Genomic DNA, 14,364 nt, shown 5'->3' with positions numbered 1-14,364 from the left:
AAAGAACAGACTACTAAAGAATGAATGGGTCAACCAGGCAATTAGAGAAGAAATTAAAAAATATATGGAAGCAGGGCGCCTGGGTGGCGCAGTCGGTTAAGCGTCCAACTTCAGCCAGGTCACTATCTCACGGTCTGTGAGTTCGAGCCCCGCGTGGAGCTCTGGGCTGATGGCTCAGAGCCTGGAGCCTGTTTCCGATTCTGTGTCTCCCTCTCTCTCTGCCCCTCCCCCGTTCATGCTCTGTCTCTCTCTGTCCCAAAAATAAATAAACGTTGAAAAAAAATTAAAAGAAAATATATGGAAGCAAATGAAAGTGAAAATACAACAATCCAAATGCTTTGGGATGCAGCAAAGGCAGTCCTGAGAGGAAAATACATTGCAATCCAGGCCTATCTCAAGAAACAAGAAAAATCCCAAATACAAAATCTAACAGCACACCTAAAGGAAATAGAAGCAGAATAGCATAGCACCCCAAATCCAGCAGAAGAAGAGAAATAATAAAGATAAGAGCAGATAAACAATATAGAATCTAAAAAAAAATGTAGAGCAGATCAATGAAACCAAGAGTTGGTTTTTTGAAAAAATAAACAAAATTGATAAACCTCTAGCCAGGCCTCTCAAAAAGAAAAGGGAGATGACCCAAATAGATAAAATCATGAATGAAAATGGAATTACTACAACCCCTCAGAAATACAACCAATTATCAGGGAATACTATGAAAAATTATATGCCAACAAACTGGACAACCTGGAAGAAATGGACAAATTCCTCAACACCCACAATCTTCCAAAACTCAAACTGGATAAATAGAAAGCTTGAACAGACCCATAACCAGCAAAGAAATTGAATCAGTTATCAAAAATCTCCCAACAAGTAAGAGTCCGGGACCAAATGGCTTCCCAGGGGAGTTATACCAGACATTTAAAGCAGAGATAATACCTATCCTTCTCAAGCTATTCCAAAAAATAGAAAGGGAAGGAAAACTTCCAGACTCATTCTATGAAGCCAGCATTACTTTGATTCCTAAACCAAACACATAGACTTTAAACATGATAATTAGTACTTGAAGTATTAAAATTCATAGAATATGAATAATTCTGAAAAGTTTCATTTAAAGATCCTTCAGGGACGCCTGCGTGGCTCAGTCAGTTAAGCTTCCGACTTCAGCTCAGGTCATGGTCTCAGGGTTCCTCAGTTCATGCCCCACGTCGGGCTCTGTGCTGACAGCTCAGAGCCTGGAGCCTGCTTCGGATTCTGTGTCTCCCTCTCTGTCTGCCCCCTCCACCACTCACACTCTGTCTCTCTCTCTCTGTCTCTCTTTCTCTCAAAAATAAATATACATTAAAAAATGTTTTTAAAAATCCTTCAGCTTACTTTTACTGTTTGATAGATAGTTTAAATGTCATTATTCCTTTTAAGTAAGGCAAGTCTCTTTTCCTGTGAAACAGGATACAAACATTAGTTTCTGTGTTGATGATTGGACTTGAGCAACGTTTATTTTTTTCAACTACCATGCCACCAAAACCCAACGCATCCACATTTCTTTACTGTTTAGTCTCAGCAAATTCAATGTGCCTAGGGATCTGCTCTTTTAAAGGGGGCAGAATTAAACTCACTTTCTATTCCTCCATTTTAGACTGGGAAAATACCAAATCAGACTTGGTGTCTCTTAGCTATTACCTGGAACATAATCAGCATATGGTTTAGCTACTTCCAGAATTGTTTCTTGCTTAATTGTCAGGTCCACTCAAGCTTTCAGTGCAATGGCTTATGCCCACCACCTACTGAACATTTACCTGATAAAGTATGTCATGCTTCCTCCTCTGTTTACACACACAAAAAAAATATGCATTCTGAACATTTAAAGTGGGAATAACAGAGGGGCACCTGGGTAGCTCAGTCAGTTAAGCATCTGATTTTGGCTCAGGTCATGATCTCACTGTCCATGAGTTCAAGCCCCACGTCCAGCTCTATGCTGACAGCGCAGAGCCTGGAGCCTGCTTCAGATTCCCTGTCTCTCTGCCCTTCCCCAACTCGTGCTCTATCTCTCTCTCTCCTTCTCAAAAATAAACATTAAACAAATTTAATGTTGAAATAACAAAATTAGAACACTCTCAAATGCAATTTACTACAAATTGATTTTCCCACCATTAATATAGCATACAATCTTTATAGTTAATGAAACTTGCAAAGTGGTGGATATTAGCAAGGTATATTTTGAAAAATAAGGATCATCATAGATATATATTATGGATTTCTGAGGATTCATTGAGGGTAGTGTCCATGGAGACCTTCCAGCATCCAGTAGTGGTCTTCTCTTTTAGGTCTGTCACAGTGACATGGCAGATATACAACTTACTTTAAAAGATTGCCCGGAGTCAGAAAAGTAAAGGAAATGTCTGACCAGATGCTTTTGGAAACCCACACTTCTACAATATATCTGCTTCAGTGAAAAATATTCCTGGTGCATTGACTGAACTGATTCCACTGTATGGGACGTTAACCTTAAATTATAGACTGCTTAAAATTCTGCTAATAAATTTTGTGAATATAGATTAATATTAACTTTTTTGGCAATAGTGATGTGAATTGACATATATAGCCTCAAACACAATTTTTTTTACCAATATAAATGTCACTTTTCAAATTAATTCTGTCAAGGAAAAACTTCTAGCAGCTCCTTAGAGGTGTCTTCTTTTTGTCTTCTCTTTTACCAAAAAAAAAAAAAGAGAGAGAGAGAGAGAGAGAGAGACAGAGAGAGAGAGAAAGATGCTTACAGTTTATAAAAAGAAATTGGAAAGAAAAAAATAATATTGAAAATGTCATTTTTTAGCAGGGCGAAAAGCATGTGGGCAGAATTCCTGAGAGTGCTAGTAAGCAAATACACATAAGTTCTGCATGCCTAGTGGTCCTCTGGAAATTTCCTTCTCTCATATACTATCATGACGAGGAAGATCCTATTAAACTGTCTTATTTTGTTCAAATTCATAAAATTTATCATTGAATATAATTCACATAAGTGCTGTGAATTTAATATCAGATGTTTTATTAATTAATAATAAAAATCAATCTTTTGTTAACAAGATAGAATACAAACACTTTCTTCTCTAACCCATAAGACATTTCTAAAGTTGATTTGATGTTCAAGAACGAATTAGATTATTCCACCACATACTTCTATTAAAAACCTTCTACTTAGAAAACTTCCAGTTTCCCTTTCCCCATCTCTTTAAAAACCCTATTTGAAAAACCCAATAATTTTCTAAGAATATTGGAAAAGTGTACCTGAATCTCTGTATTCTTATCCAAAAATATAGCAAAGATCATTTTAATAGTTAATTTTACACAGTTTATTATCATCATCATAATTATTAGCTTCTAAGAATGAATGTTTCAATGGGAACATTTTTGGAAATTTCAAATATTTCATTGCCAGTATTAATTTTGAGTTTAGAAAGCCACCCCAAAGTTACATATAGAAATGGATTCTATCTCATGGAATAGAAAGAACTTAATATTTTAGGATTCCTTTATTGAAAATATAAATGTCAGCATCTTTTCTCATTCTTTCCCTTAATCATCTCACATATAATTGAGATATTTTAAAAGATATCTAAAATAATATGTAGACTGACATGTAAAGAAAGAACTCCTTAGATTCTTGGAAATGAATTCAGTAAAAAGTGAAGGATAGGAAGAGAGTTGGGATACATGCATTGGGAGGACTGTAGCATTTTATGAGCTTCTAGAAAAAAAGTTGAAGATTGTAAAATAAAAAAGTAATATAAAATTTTCTGAAACCAACTTCATGAATAGCAATATATATGTATTTTATGTATATTTGTGTGTATCCATGAACTTTCATTTTAGAAACATAAAATTTGATAAATGTTTGCTTTCTAACCAGAAATCTGGCTAAAATTGTTTGCATATTAATCATCACTGTAGCTAAAAAGCTTTACAATGAATAAGTAAAGATATCAAAACCCGTAGACACAAACACTACTTGAGAAACTATAAACTCGGAAAATTCTCAGGTATTTCAAGGATGAATATAACAAAATGAAATTGTGCAACAAAATTGGCCCACAAAAAGCATATGAAACCATAAATAGGAAAATGATTGCCCTCAAATTTCTGTGAATAAAAGGCCACTACTGAAAAGTATTTACAATAGGAAATGTTAAACTAATTTTCTTAATTAAAAGCAAAATTTGAATATATAAGTTGAAAAGTTTATTTGTATTTTCTCCAACTTCCTGATCCATCTGAAGTCAGTTGTAGTATATGATGTCATATATTTTATATGGTCTTTAAGTAATCTATTATGCTAATCAATTTGTAGTATCTAATTTATCAGATATAAGGTAAAATAAAGGTATAATAATGTATAATAAAGGTAGAGATTGCATTTTTCTTATCCATATGTCAATACTGCCTATGTACAACACCATTTTAGAAGATTTAAAACTTTCTAGGATAGAGCATTTGAAAAAAGTAATCCATAGTAAAACCTAGAAATATGTTTTAAGAAGTTCATTGTTATATCCTTTAAATTAAATTAAATAATTATCATTTTCCCGAAGCAAAATGAAACTATAATATTCAATAAGGCTCATATAGGGGTCCATTTAATCCAGGAGTTGGAAAATTTCAAACACTGGGTACTCATATTTTATACTGTTGGCAAATTATGGCCTGTTTAAATTAAGTTTTCATAATTTTGACCTTCTTATTTTATCCCAGAAACTAGTCCTGTAGAAATAATCAGTGTTACAGACTGTGACTTATTTTTCTGGAGATAGACAATATATCATTTATGGTTTGATCAGGAGAGCAAGACTCCTGTGAATGACATGGCATTAGAGATTTCTTATAGTGATTTGACCTTGACCACTTGTGGGAGCTGGTGAACAATCTATGGAAGGCTGTTGCCTCTGTGTCTGGTGGTGAATTTAAAGTCACTCTTATCATAAGGGTCTATAGTTAGTATGAAAAACTGGTCATGAAACCGAGGTGGGCAGGACACAGTGGAACACATGAGAGCCAGAACCCTTGAGGACAATTTTGGAGGTGACACATCATCGCATGCAATCTGAATCTATGGAGCATGCAATCTGAATCTATGGAGTCACATGCTTGACCACCTCATCATGGAGTGATGAGTGTACCTGATCAAGGATGCAGAGAGGTTCAAAAGCTCATTATGGGGGGGTTGCTTTTAGGGCCAGTCCTGGTACTGCCTTCCTTTGGGTTCTTTAGAAAACAGAGCAAGAGAAAAATTCATGTTGTATGTTGTTGAATACAATCCTAGTTCACCAAAGGAGAGAGAAAAGAGACTCTGTCATGGAAAAAGGGAAAGGAAATTCAATGAGGTGTCTTATTAAACTAGTCACAGCCTCTCAAAATATTGCTAGTTGCTGGGACACTTAGAGAGGCCTTATAGAATCACTACGTCTTCCAATTGGCTGCAAAGGGGAAGAAGTGAATGAATTTCATTCTGGATTCTCCCTGGTGCCTTTCCTTCACTGAGAAAGTTCACTCCATCATGCATTAACTTTCCTTCTCTTCTATATTGAGTTATAAGACACCTCTGAGCCAATTCTGGGGTAAAGAAGAAACAGTGTTGTGATCACATTTGTCCTTTATGGACCTGAGTATTAGTTCTGTCTAGGTACCAAACAAAGTGGGCACAAAAGAGGCTGAACCAAAGTCCAGCCTTTATCCCATAGAAAAGACTAAAATAGCTAGCACTGTTAAATAGGAAACCATATAATAAATCTGAATGTAGGCACTTCTGAGATTGAAAGGAGTTACTATTAATTACACTAAGCACAGTAATTATACGAAGTGCTCAGGCATAAACTGGGATTGTCCTGGTCAGACTGGGACATCCGATCATCCTTAGAAGGTGAGGTAACACCCTTGGTCGTGGGTCTCTTATTAAAAAACAGTAGCTGATGCATAAAAGTAGGTGGAGCCAACTGCATCTCAAGTGCATAGCATGGATTTTGCCCACACTGTGAGGTAGATACTACTACCGTCTATGTCTACAAGTAAGGACACTGAGTTACAGTATTCTATCGTATATGATGGAATTTGTTGGAAGCACAGTAAAAAGAACCCTCTTTTTCTTATTTCAAAATCAACTGGTAAGAGTAAACAAGTAAGTAGATTAAGAATACAAATATAGCTCATATTGATCAAAGAATTTGGTTTATACAAAAAAAACAGAGTTTGGCATATACATAGAATACTCTTATATTTTAGATATCAGAATAAGATTCAATTGACTAGGTACAAGTTCCATAGGGCCACAGCATTTATCGCTAATATGGAAGCATGTTAGAGAGTCGTTGAAGAAAATGTTCTGTTTTTGTCTGTTTGTTTGTTTGTTTGTTTGTTTCTCTTAGAGGTGATCCCAAAGGAGAATGCTAGATGGATAATATTGACAAATCTAGCCAATTTCTTCATCCCAAATCCACCAGTGAGACAAAAGAGGAGTATATGAACATCCTGATAAGGTCCAAGAGTGTTAGCTGGTGAAGCTGCATTTACATAGAAGCAATGATTAGGAATGAGATCCTCTAAGAAGAGAAGTTAAAATCGTTTAGCAAAATTATCCTATCATTTAAAAAAGGTATAGTAAGATTAAGGTGTAAATAATTTTTGCATATTAGAAGAGGGGATAAATTCCTAGCAGTGGAATGATTGGATCAAAGTGCATGTGTCTTTTTTAATCATCTGGATACATAATACCAAAGGTACTATAAAAAGGGTATGCCAATTTGTACTCCAATTCACACAAGAGAGATATTTAAAGTAGTTCACAATTACTAGAATATAAGCACTGACCAATTAGAACAGACGCTTGCACCAATTAGAACATATGGCCATACTGGTGTGTTCTGCCTGAGGATTAGCCCTGCACAAGTAGGACATAAAAATAACAAATCCCTCACTCATTTGTCAAGATGGGATAGTATCTGACTTTCTGATGGGTTACCAACCTAATACAGGAAAAATGTTATATCATTGTTATTTGATTTGCATGCCTTTAGTTAGGATAAGGAAACATTTTAAAGTTTAACTTGTTATTTATTTTTAATTCTACCATATTTAGGTCATTTGTCCATTTTTACTTTGTATGTTTCATATTTATAGAATTAATTTATGAGTTTCTGGAAAATTTAGGAACTTAGACTAATGCCCTTCATATAAGTTATAAATGTTCTTCATATAAATATATATGCTTATATATATTATTTTTATGTTCTTTGCTGTATCATATTTTCAAATTTTTTCTTATTTTACTTAGTCATATTTTATTATACTTTATTGCTTCTTGGTTTTCTTTCTTACTTAAAATGTCATTTTACCCAATGATTAAAAATAAACCCAAATAGTTTACTGTACTTATATTTATGAGCTAATCAATATGGGATTCATTTTGGTGTAAAGATTAAATTAGTGATCCAATGCTTTGTGAAAAGAGCTGGCTACATATCCAAATACCATTTGTTGAATAACTCATCTCTTTTCAGTAATTTAAAGTATGTCTTTATCGTTTACTAAATACTTACAAATAGCCCTATTTATGGACCCATATTTTATTTCTACTCTATTTACCAAATCCCTGCAATGATAATCATAATTCCTAACAATGACAATGCATTTAATCATTTGGTCTATCCTACAATGAAAATAAATATTGTTTAATTTCTATATCAATACCACTACTCACAAGTATATAAAATAAAGTGCATAAAACAAGTATGTGAAACAGTCACCCACACTACTTCCTTCTAAGTGTCATAACCCTTAAACCAACAGGTGCAACAGCCAGTTGACCTAATGCCTTGACTTCTTTCTATATGCCACACCAATTATCTTTGCAATTATTTTTATCTTTAGAATAAATATCCCTTTGATAGTTGTGTTGTAAAGTTACTTAAATTAATTCTTTGTATGTGTAGTTATTTTATGAATTTGATATGGAGTTAGGTTTTGTTTCTGTTTTAAAGATTCATTGTGAAGTTTCTACCCTCATTTAAGATATATAAATATCCTACAGTTTAGAATATGAATTTTTTAACAGGAACATCATTAACATATTTTCAATTTTCACGCACCTTATTTGTAAGCATTTTTTTTATTTTTGATTTATACTTTCTATGTCTTTTATATTTTCTTTTGAAAAGCCAAGAAATACATTTAAATACGTTTAATTGCTTTATAGTATTCAGCACCTTGCTGGTTTTCACTCCACATCAGCTGATTACACAGTTGTGAGTCTTTCTTATTCCTTTTCACTACTGCACGGAATCCCATTGTGTGGATCTGAACCAAGTGTCTTACTCGCATGAGTTTCCAGGTGTTTCCCAATACATTGCCATTACAAAATCAGCCACTATAAATATATTTTTGTATTTCTTTCAAAAATTTCAAAAGATATTTTTGGACTAAGTCTAGAAGTGGGTTATCTGGGTTCAAGGGCAAATGTATATGTAGCTTCATTGGATGGTGTCCATTTTCATTCCTATAAAGAGTTCATGAGAGAACCTCATTCCTCACAGCCTTGCCTCTTCAGTTTGGTGTGAAATCTTAAACATTTTTATAATCTACTTGGTGAAAAAATTGAATCTTAATGTATAATTTGCATTTTTCTTATCACGTGTGAAATCGTGTTAAAGGCCATTTATGTGAACTGTCCATGTTCTTTACCAGTGTTCTATGTTCTTGCTCATGCTTCTGAAAAAAAAAAAAATTTATGTTAGGATGTTTTGTTTTGTTTTTGACTAATTATATCTCATGTTGCTATTGAGTAGTCTGATGCTGAGTGGGATTATGTAATGTTTTAGATATTTGTTATTTTTCTCTGGAAGTTTTACAAATGTGGCAATGTTCTTCCATTCAACTAAACTTTGTCTGCTTGTGTGATTTTCCTTATGTCTCCTTTGGCACTTTATGGAAACAATCTCTCTCTCTAATTCTGGACAGTTCATCACCATATTTCTTCAAGTAACTCCTCATCTACATTTGTGATATTTTTCCTTCAAAACCTCTGTTCTCTGATTGCATTTATTTTATATTACCTTTCTCTTTATCCCCTCAAGCTGGTTTCAAAAGTGTTTCTCTCCATCATCCTCCATTTTACCACATTTTTTTTCAGAATTCAGTCCACAATTTTCCTCATCTGTGTTGTCTTTCACATCAACAATTAGATTTCCTTGTTAAGATTTCCCTAAGTCACCTGTATGCCTTCTTGATCTTTTTCATTGTACTAAGATGTTTACTTACTTTCCCAATACATTTATACTGCTTATTGTAAATTTCTGGTGCACACATTTTAATAATGCTGCTTTCAATGGTACACACTGTTGTGGTTCATTTTCTGTCTTTTGAGGGTTTGTCTTTTGTAGGCAGCGGTCTGGTTACAGCCCGTAGGCTCTTGCTCTCCTAGGCCAGGCACCTGTCTTTTCTAAGTATGTTCCTGGGGGGATCTGATACCAGGGCTACCATTTACATTGAGCTAAAGGTAAAGTGTGTTTAAGAGGAAACGTGGAAAGAACACCCCCAAAACCATATTCCAGGTACAGAGAAGTTTACTAATCTCTCCCTTGTACAGCCATCTCGTTTATTTCCTTGAGCCTTGGGGTCACCTTGAAACTCTCTGAGGTCCCGGAAAAGGTCCCGGAAAGGTAGAGAAATGCCTTTTCAAGAACATTTCCTTCCTGTTTTCTTGTCCCTAACTTGGGTTGTCTACATACACCCTGTCTGTGAAACATTAGCACCATGGCCTTGACTCTTGCCACACATCCCTTCCACACTGAGAAGAGCAAGAAAAGAACGTAAAAAGTTTTCTTTTGCCCATCTTTCTATCACTTCCTAGAACACAGGCTGCCCGTGCCGCAGCCACTCACCCCCCACATCACCCCGAGGCAATAGGACATTAAGTTCCAAAGTGAGGTTCTCTTTTTGTGTACTTTCAGAATTCAAGTTTTCCTCTTGCTCTGTATTTTCTCCAGGTTGATTTTTGGAATAAAAGCACTGTAGCTGATGCTAGTTCATCTGTTTTAAAGAAATAGAAGACACTTCTTACTGACATTTTTGCTCCCTGGCTAGTTGTCTTTATTTCTGAATGCTACCCAGATTTTACCCTTTCTTTAAAGTCTTAACTTTTTTTCTAAAATTCACCTGCCATATCTGAAACCCACCCCCATGTGGTAGACCCTGAAATAGTAATTATCTGCAGCAGTGGTAATAAAAACCAAGGGATCATTGATACACCCTGGGAAGTATTAAGTGCAAACCCTCAGATATTAATCCCAGATGCATTTCAATCAGATTGTCTGGGGTCATAGTTTAGAGCTGATATGTTTCAAACTCCCCAGGTGCTTCTGATGATCAGCTTCACTTGGTTACCACTTATGTAAACCATACAATTGAGAAGTTAATTTATCACTCTGGTCCATGCAAACATATCTGTTCTTTTTACTGTAAACCAAATTATTACCAATATGACAGAAAGGACTGTGATTGTATGACACAGAATCACACATAGAAACACATAAATACACATAGCATGATTAATGTAAGACATGTATGTTGAAAAAATATTAATGTCATGGATCAAGTCTAATACAGAATCTTCTGCTTTGCTTCCTGTTTCTCAACCCTAGACATTCAGTGGTGTGTTTTGATGATAAATTACTACAGTCTGAATTCCATACTCTTTAATTCTTCCATTTAGTCCACAAATACTTAGTACTTAATATATGTCAGACATTGTTTTAGGTGCTAGGATATAATAGTGAATAATATAAGGCATTACTCCCATAAGCATATAATGTATACTAAGGCAGGTATGCAATAAACCAACAAATTAAACTGTATTGAGTAGTAGTAAGAGCTACTATTATTTTTAGAGAAAATTATTATTATTAGAGAGTATGGCATCTACTTTAGCCAGGGCTGTTGAGGGAAGATTTTATAAGGAACTAAAGAAATGAGGACTGCATTCATGCATGTAAGCAGGAAAGAGCAGGAAGAGTGAATGTCCCTACACCTTCTTTCTCTGTTCAAGGAACAGCAGGGAGACCAGCTTGGCTCACAAGAAGGGGGGTGTGTGTCAGGAAAAACGTTAGAACATGGGTTTGCAGATCATGCAGACCGCATTAATTCCCAACTCCTTTCATAGAATGACCCACACGGAGATGGAGGCACACTAGAGTATCAGGATGGCGAACCTGCATTCCAGCTGGCCTGGGATCCGTGCTGATTCCTGCAAACCAGGAGGGGAGGTCAGTATCAGGATATTTATGACACCAATTCTGGATACCGGGCTGGGAATCTCTGTTCTAGGTCTTTGTAGTTTTGGAAAAGTCCAGGAATTTGTTCTGATGAGAAGGGGGAATACGGGCTGGCTTGGTGTTTACAACATTAATTGAAAATTTCTCACCAAGGTTGCCAAGAATCTCATGGCATCAGAGCATGTGATTCTTTGAATTCTTTCTTTCCTTACTTCTCCACATTTCATACTACTGTTGACCAACTTCTGTTTTTTAAAGCTTTCTTCTATTATGGAAATATTCTCTTTTGTTCCTCTTCTAGATACCCATGACTTTTGACCAGTTCTTGTTATAAAAAAAAAAAAATTGCTACTCTGTCTTGTTGTTGCCCCACAGGGCTCTGTCTTTAGAGTTCTATTCTTATATTACCAACTCCCTGAGACACTATATCCAGATCTATGACTTCAAATACACAGACACACTAAGGGATTGTCCCACTTTTATCTCCAGGCTAGACCTCTCTCATGAGTTTAAAAAAAATTCTGCACAGAAATTTTATTTAAAAATCAAATATTCACCTTAAGATCTTTAGGTTCAGGCTAAAATAACAATCCTTTGCAGCAAAGACAGGACTCCTCTTCATATGTTTCTGCCTTTATGAATTGAACCTTTGACTGTTTCCATGACACGAATATCTATCACTAGCCCCAATCTCATAATCCTTCATACAAATCGATGACTATACTGTCTTGTCTATTCCATCTCTAAAATATTCCCCATAAATATTATCTTCTGTATACCCCTGTTGTTGCAGCCATGTTGAAGTCATCACGATTCTTTTTATAAAACTGTTCCAAAACAATGGATTCATAAAAGATGAACATTAAGTGCCTTAAACTTCATATGTGGAAGGAGACATGGGTGGGGAAGAGGAAGAGGAGTGAAACACACCATTTCTCCCTCCATTGCATTTAGTGGCTAACATGAAATAGGGTTTTTCTTTGAGTCTTAGGTGCCAAATACATCCCACTATGTATAAATATTTTTTCATTGAACATCTTCTTGGGCTATGACAATATGTGTTTTTCATACACATACATGCATGGATCTGGACATAAAACTAGCTACTTACACTGGTCCTAAGCAGAAAAAAACAAACAAATAAACAAATTGAAACTCTCTATTAGTACAGGAAGACAACATAGCTATTGATAACTAATTTTACTGTTTGTCAACCTGAAAAAAAAAGATAAACTGAGAGAAGCTCAAAATTTTCAAAAAGATGAGTTTATTCAGGAATAGGAGAGGAATTACAGTCATGGGCACACAAACTATAGTAAGCTTCAGGAGCACCTGTTGAGGGTTTGTGGTCATCTATATCTATGGGTAGGAAGTATAAAGGGGGAAAAGTTCAGCTGGAGTCTTAAAACCAAAACCAGATGGAGACCAGCTTTGAAAATTCCCCAAGCAGACACAACCAGTCCACTCATACAAATAAAGCTTAATTCAGTTTAGTCTGTGACATCAACCTCCCTGAGTCATTTCTTATTCATACCTCTGGAAGTCGTAAGCAAAAATTTCCCAAGGTTGATATGAGGTAACTGCAGATAAACTCCCTATCATTTAGGAAAATTCTAACACTGTCAGATTTCTATACATCAGGCATTTGTGGGAAATTGGGTTCTCTTAGTCCTTAAGTTTTGTTTCCCTGAGGGCACATGTTTGAGATTTCCCATTGTATATCCCCTGGGTCCATGTTCCTAAAGTTATCTCACGTATTTAACCAATGTTTACTAAACATGTGATAGTGACAGGCATCATTATAGGCTCTAGAAATGTGGTAGTGAATAACATAGATAAAATGCCAGTTAGCAGAAGTGTTTATTTTGTGTTTAGAGAGAGGTAATACGTTGATCTTCATTTTTAAAAAATTTTTTTAACATTTATTTATTTTCAAGAGACAGAGTGAGACAGAGAATGAGTGGGGGAGGGGCAGAGAGAGGTGGGTACACAGAATCTGAAGCAGGCTTCAGGCTCTGAGCTGTCAGCACAGAGCCTGATGTGGGGCTCGAACCCACCAACCGTGAGATCATGACCTGAGCCAAAACCGACGCTCAACTGACTGAGCCCTCCAGGTGTCCATAGATCTTTATTTTTTTAATGTTTACTTATTTTTGAGAGCGAGAGAGAGAGAGAGAGAGAGAGAGAGAGAGAGCATGAGCAGGGGAGGGGCAGAGAGAGAGAGGGAGACACAGAATCTGAAGCAGGCTCCAGGCTCTGAGCTGTCAGCACAGAGCCTGATGCAGGGCTTGAACTCACAGACCAGGAGATCATGACCTGAGCAGAAGTCAGAAGCTTAACCCACTAAGCCACCCAGGTGCCCCAAGATTTTTAATGTGTCATGTTTCTAATTATATTTTTTTTCTGGGAAACACTGACTATATGTTATTTATACCTTAGGTTGTAAATTTACAATCAAACCCTTTGTGTAAATGAGTCTGTTGCAACCTACTTACGATTCTTCCCGCCCCCGCCTCTAATTGGCTCCCCTCTCAATCCATCAATGCTTCAAATGAATGTCAAAATCCAATTTTAACAAATCATATACCTCCTTCCTCATTTTCTCTGAGACTCCTCATTTGTTTTGAAAACAAAATTCAGACTCCTTATTGCTTGCAGAGGTAGGTTTCCTGCCTTATTTCTTGCTTATCTCTGCTGTGCAGTTCAATCTCTAGAGTCCCTGACATGCTGCTACCCTCCTCTTGCCCATCTCATGGTGATCTTTCAGGATTAGTTATTTTCACATTCCAGCCACTTGCCTGAGATCCTCCCTACCCTTGGAGTCTTCCTGAAAAAAACACTACTCAGATTTTCATTCAAATATTTTCTTCTCTTCTCTGTCACCTACTTGTATCCCTATTTCTCTAATAAGGTAGAGAAGCTCCGTGTGTGTGTGTGTGTGTGTGTGTGTGTGTGTGTGTTCTTAGACTATTTAGTACATTCCTGTAGTTTTATATTATAATTTTTGGCATGTATTCTCCTCCATAGGCTATTAGATTTTTTAAGACTTTAT

This window comes from Prionailurus bengalensis, chromosome B1, assembly GCF_016509475.1.
Source record: "Prionailurus bengalensis isolate Pbe53 chromosome B1, Fcat_Pben_1.1_paternal_pri, whole genome shotgun sequence".
NCBI lineage: Eukaryota > Metazoa > Chordata > Mammalia > Carnivora > Felidae > Prionailurus > Prionailurus bengalensis.
The sequence above is the reverse complement of the archived record's forward strand: the minus strand, read 5'-3'. Positions refer to the sequence as shown.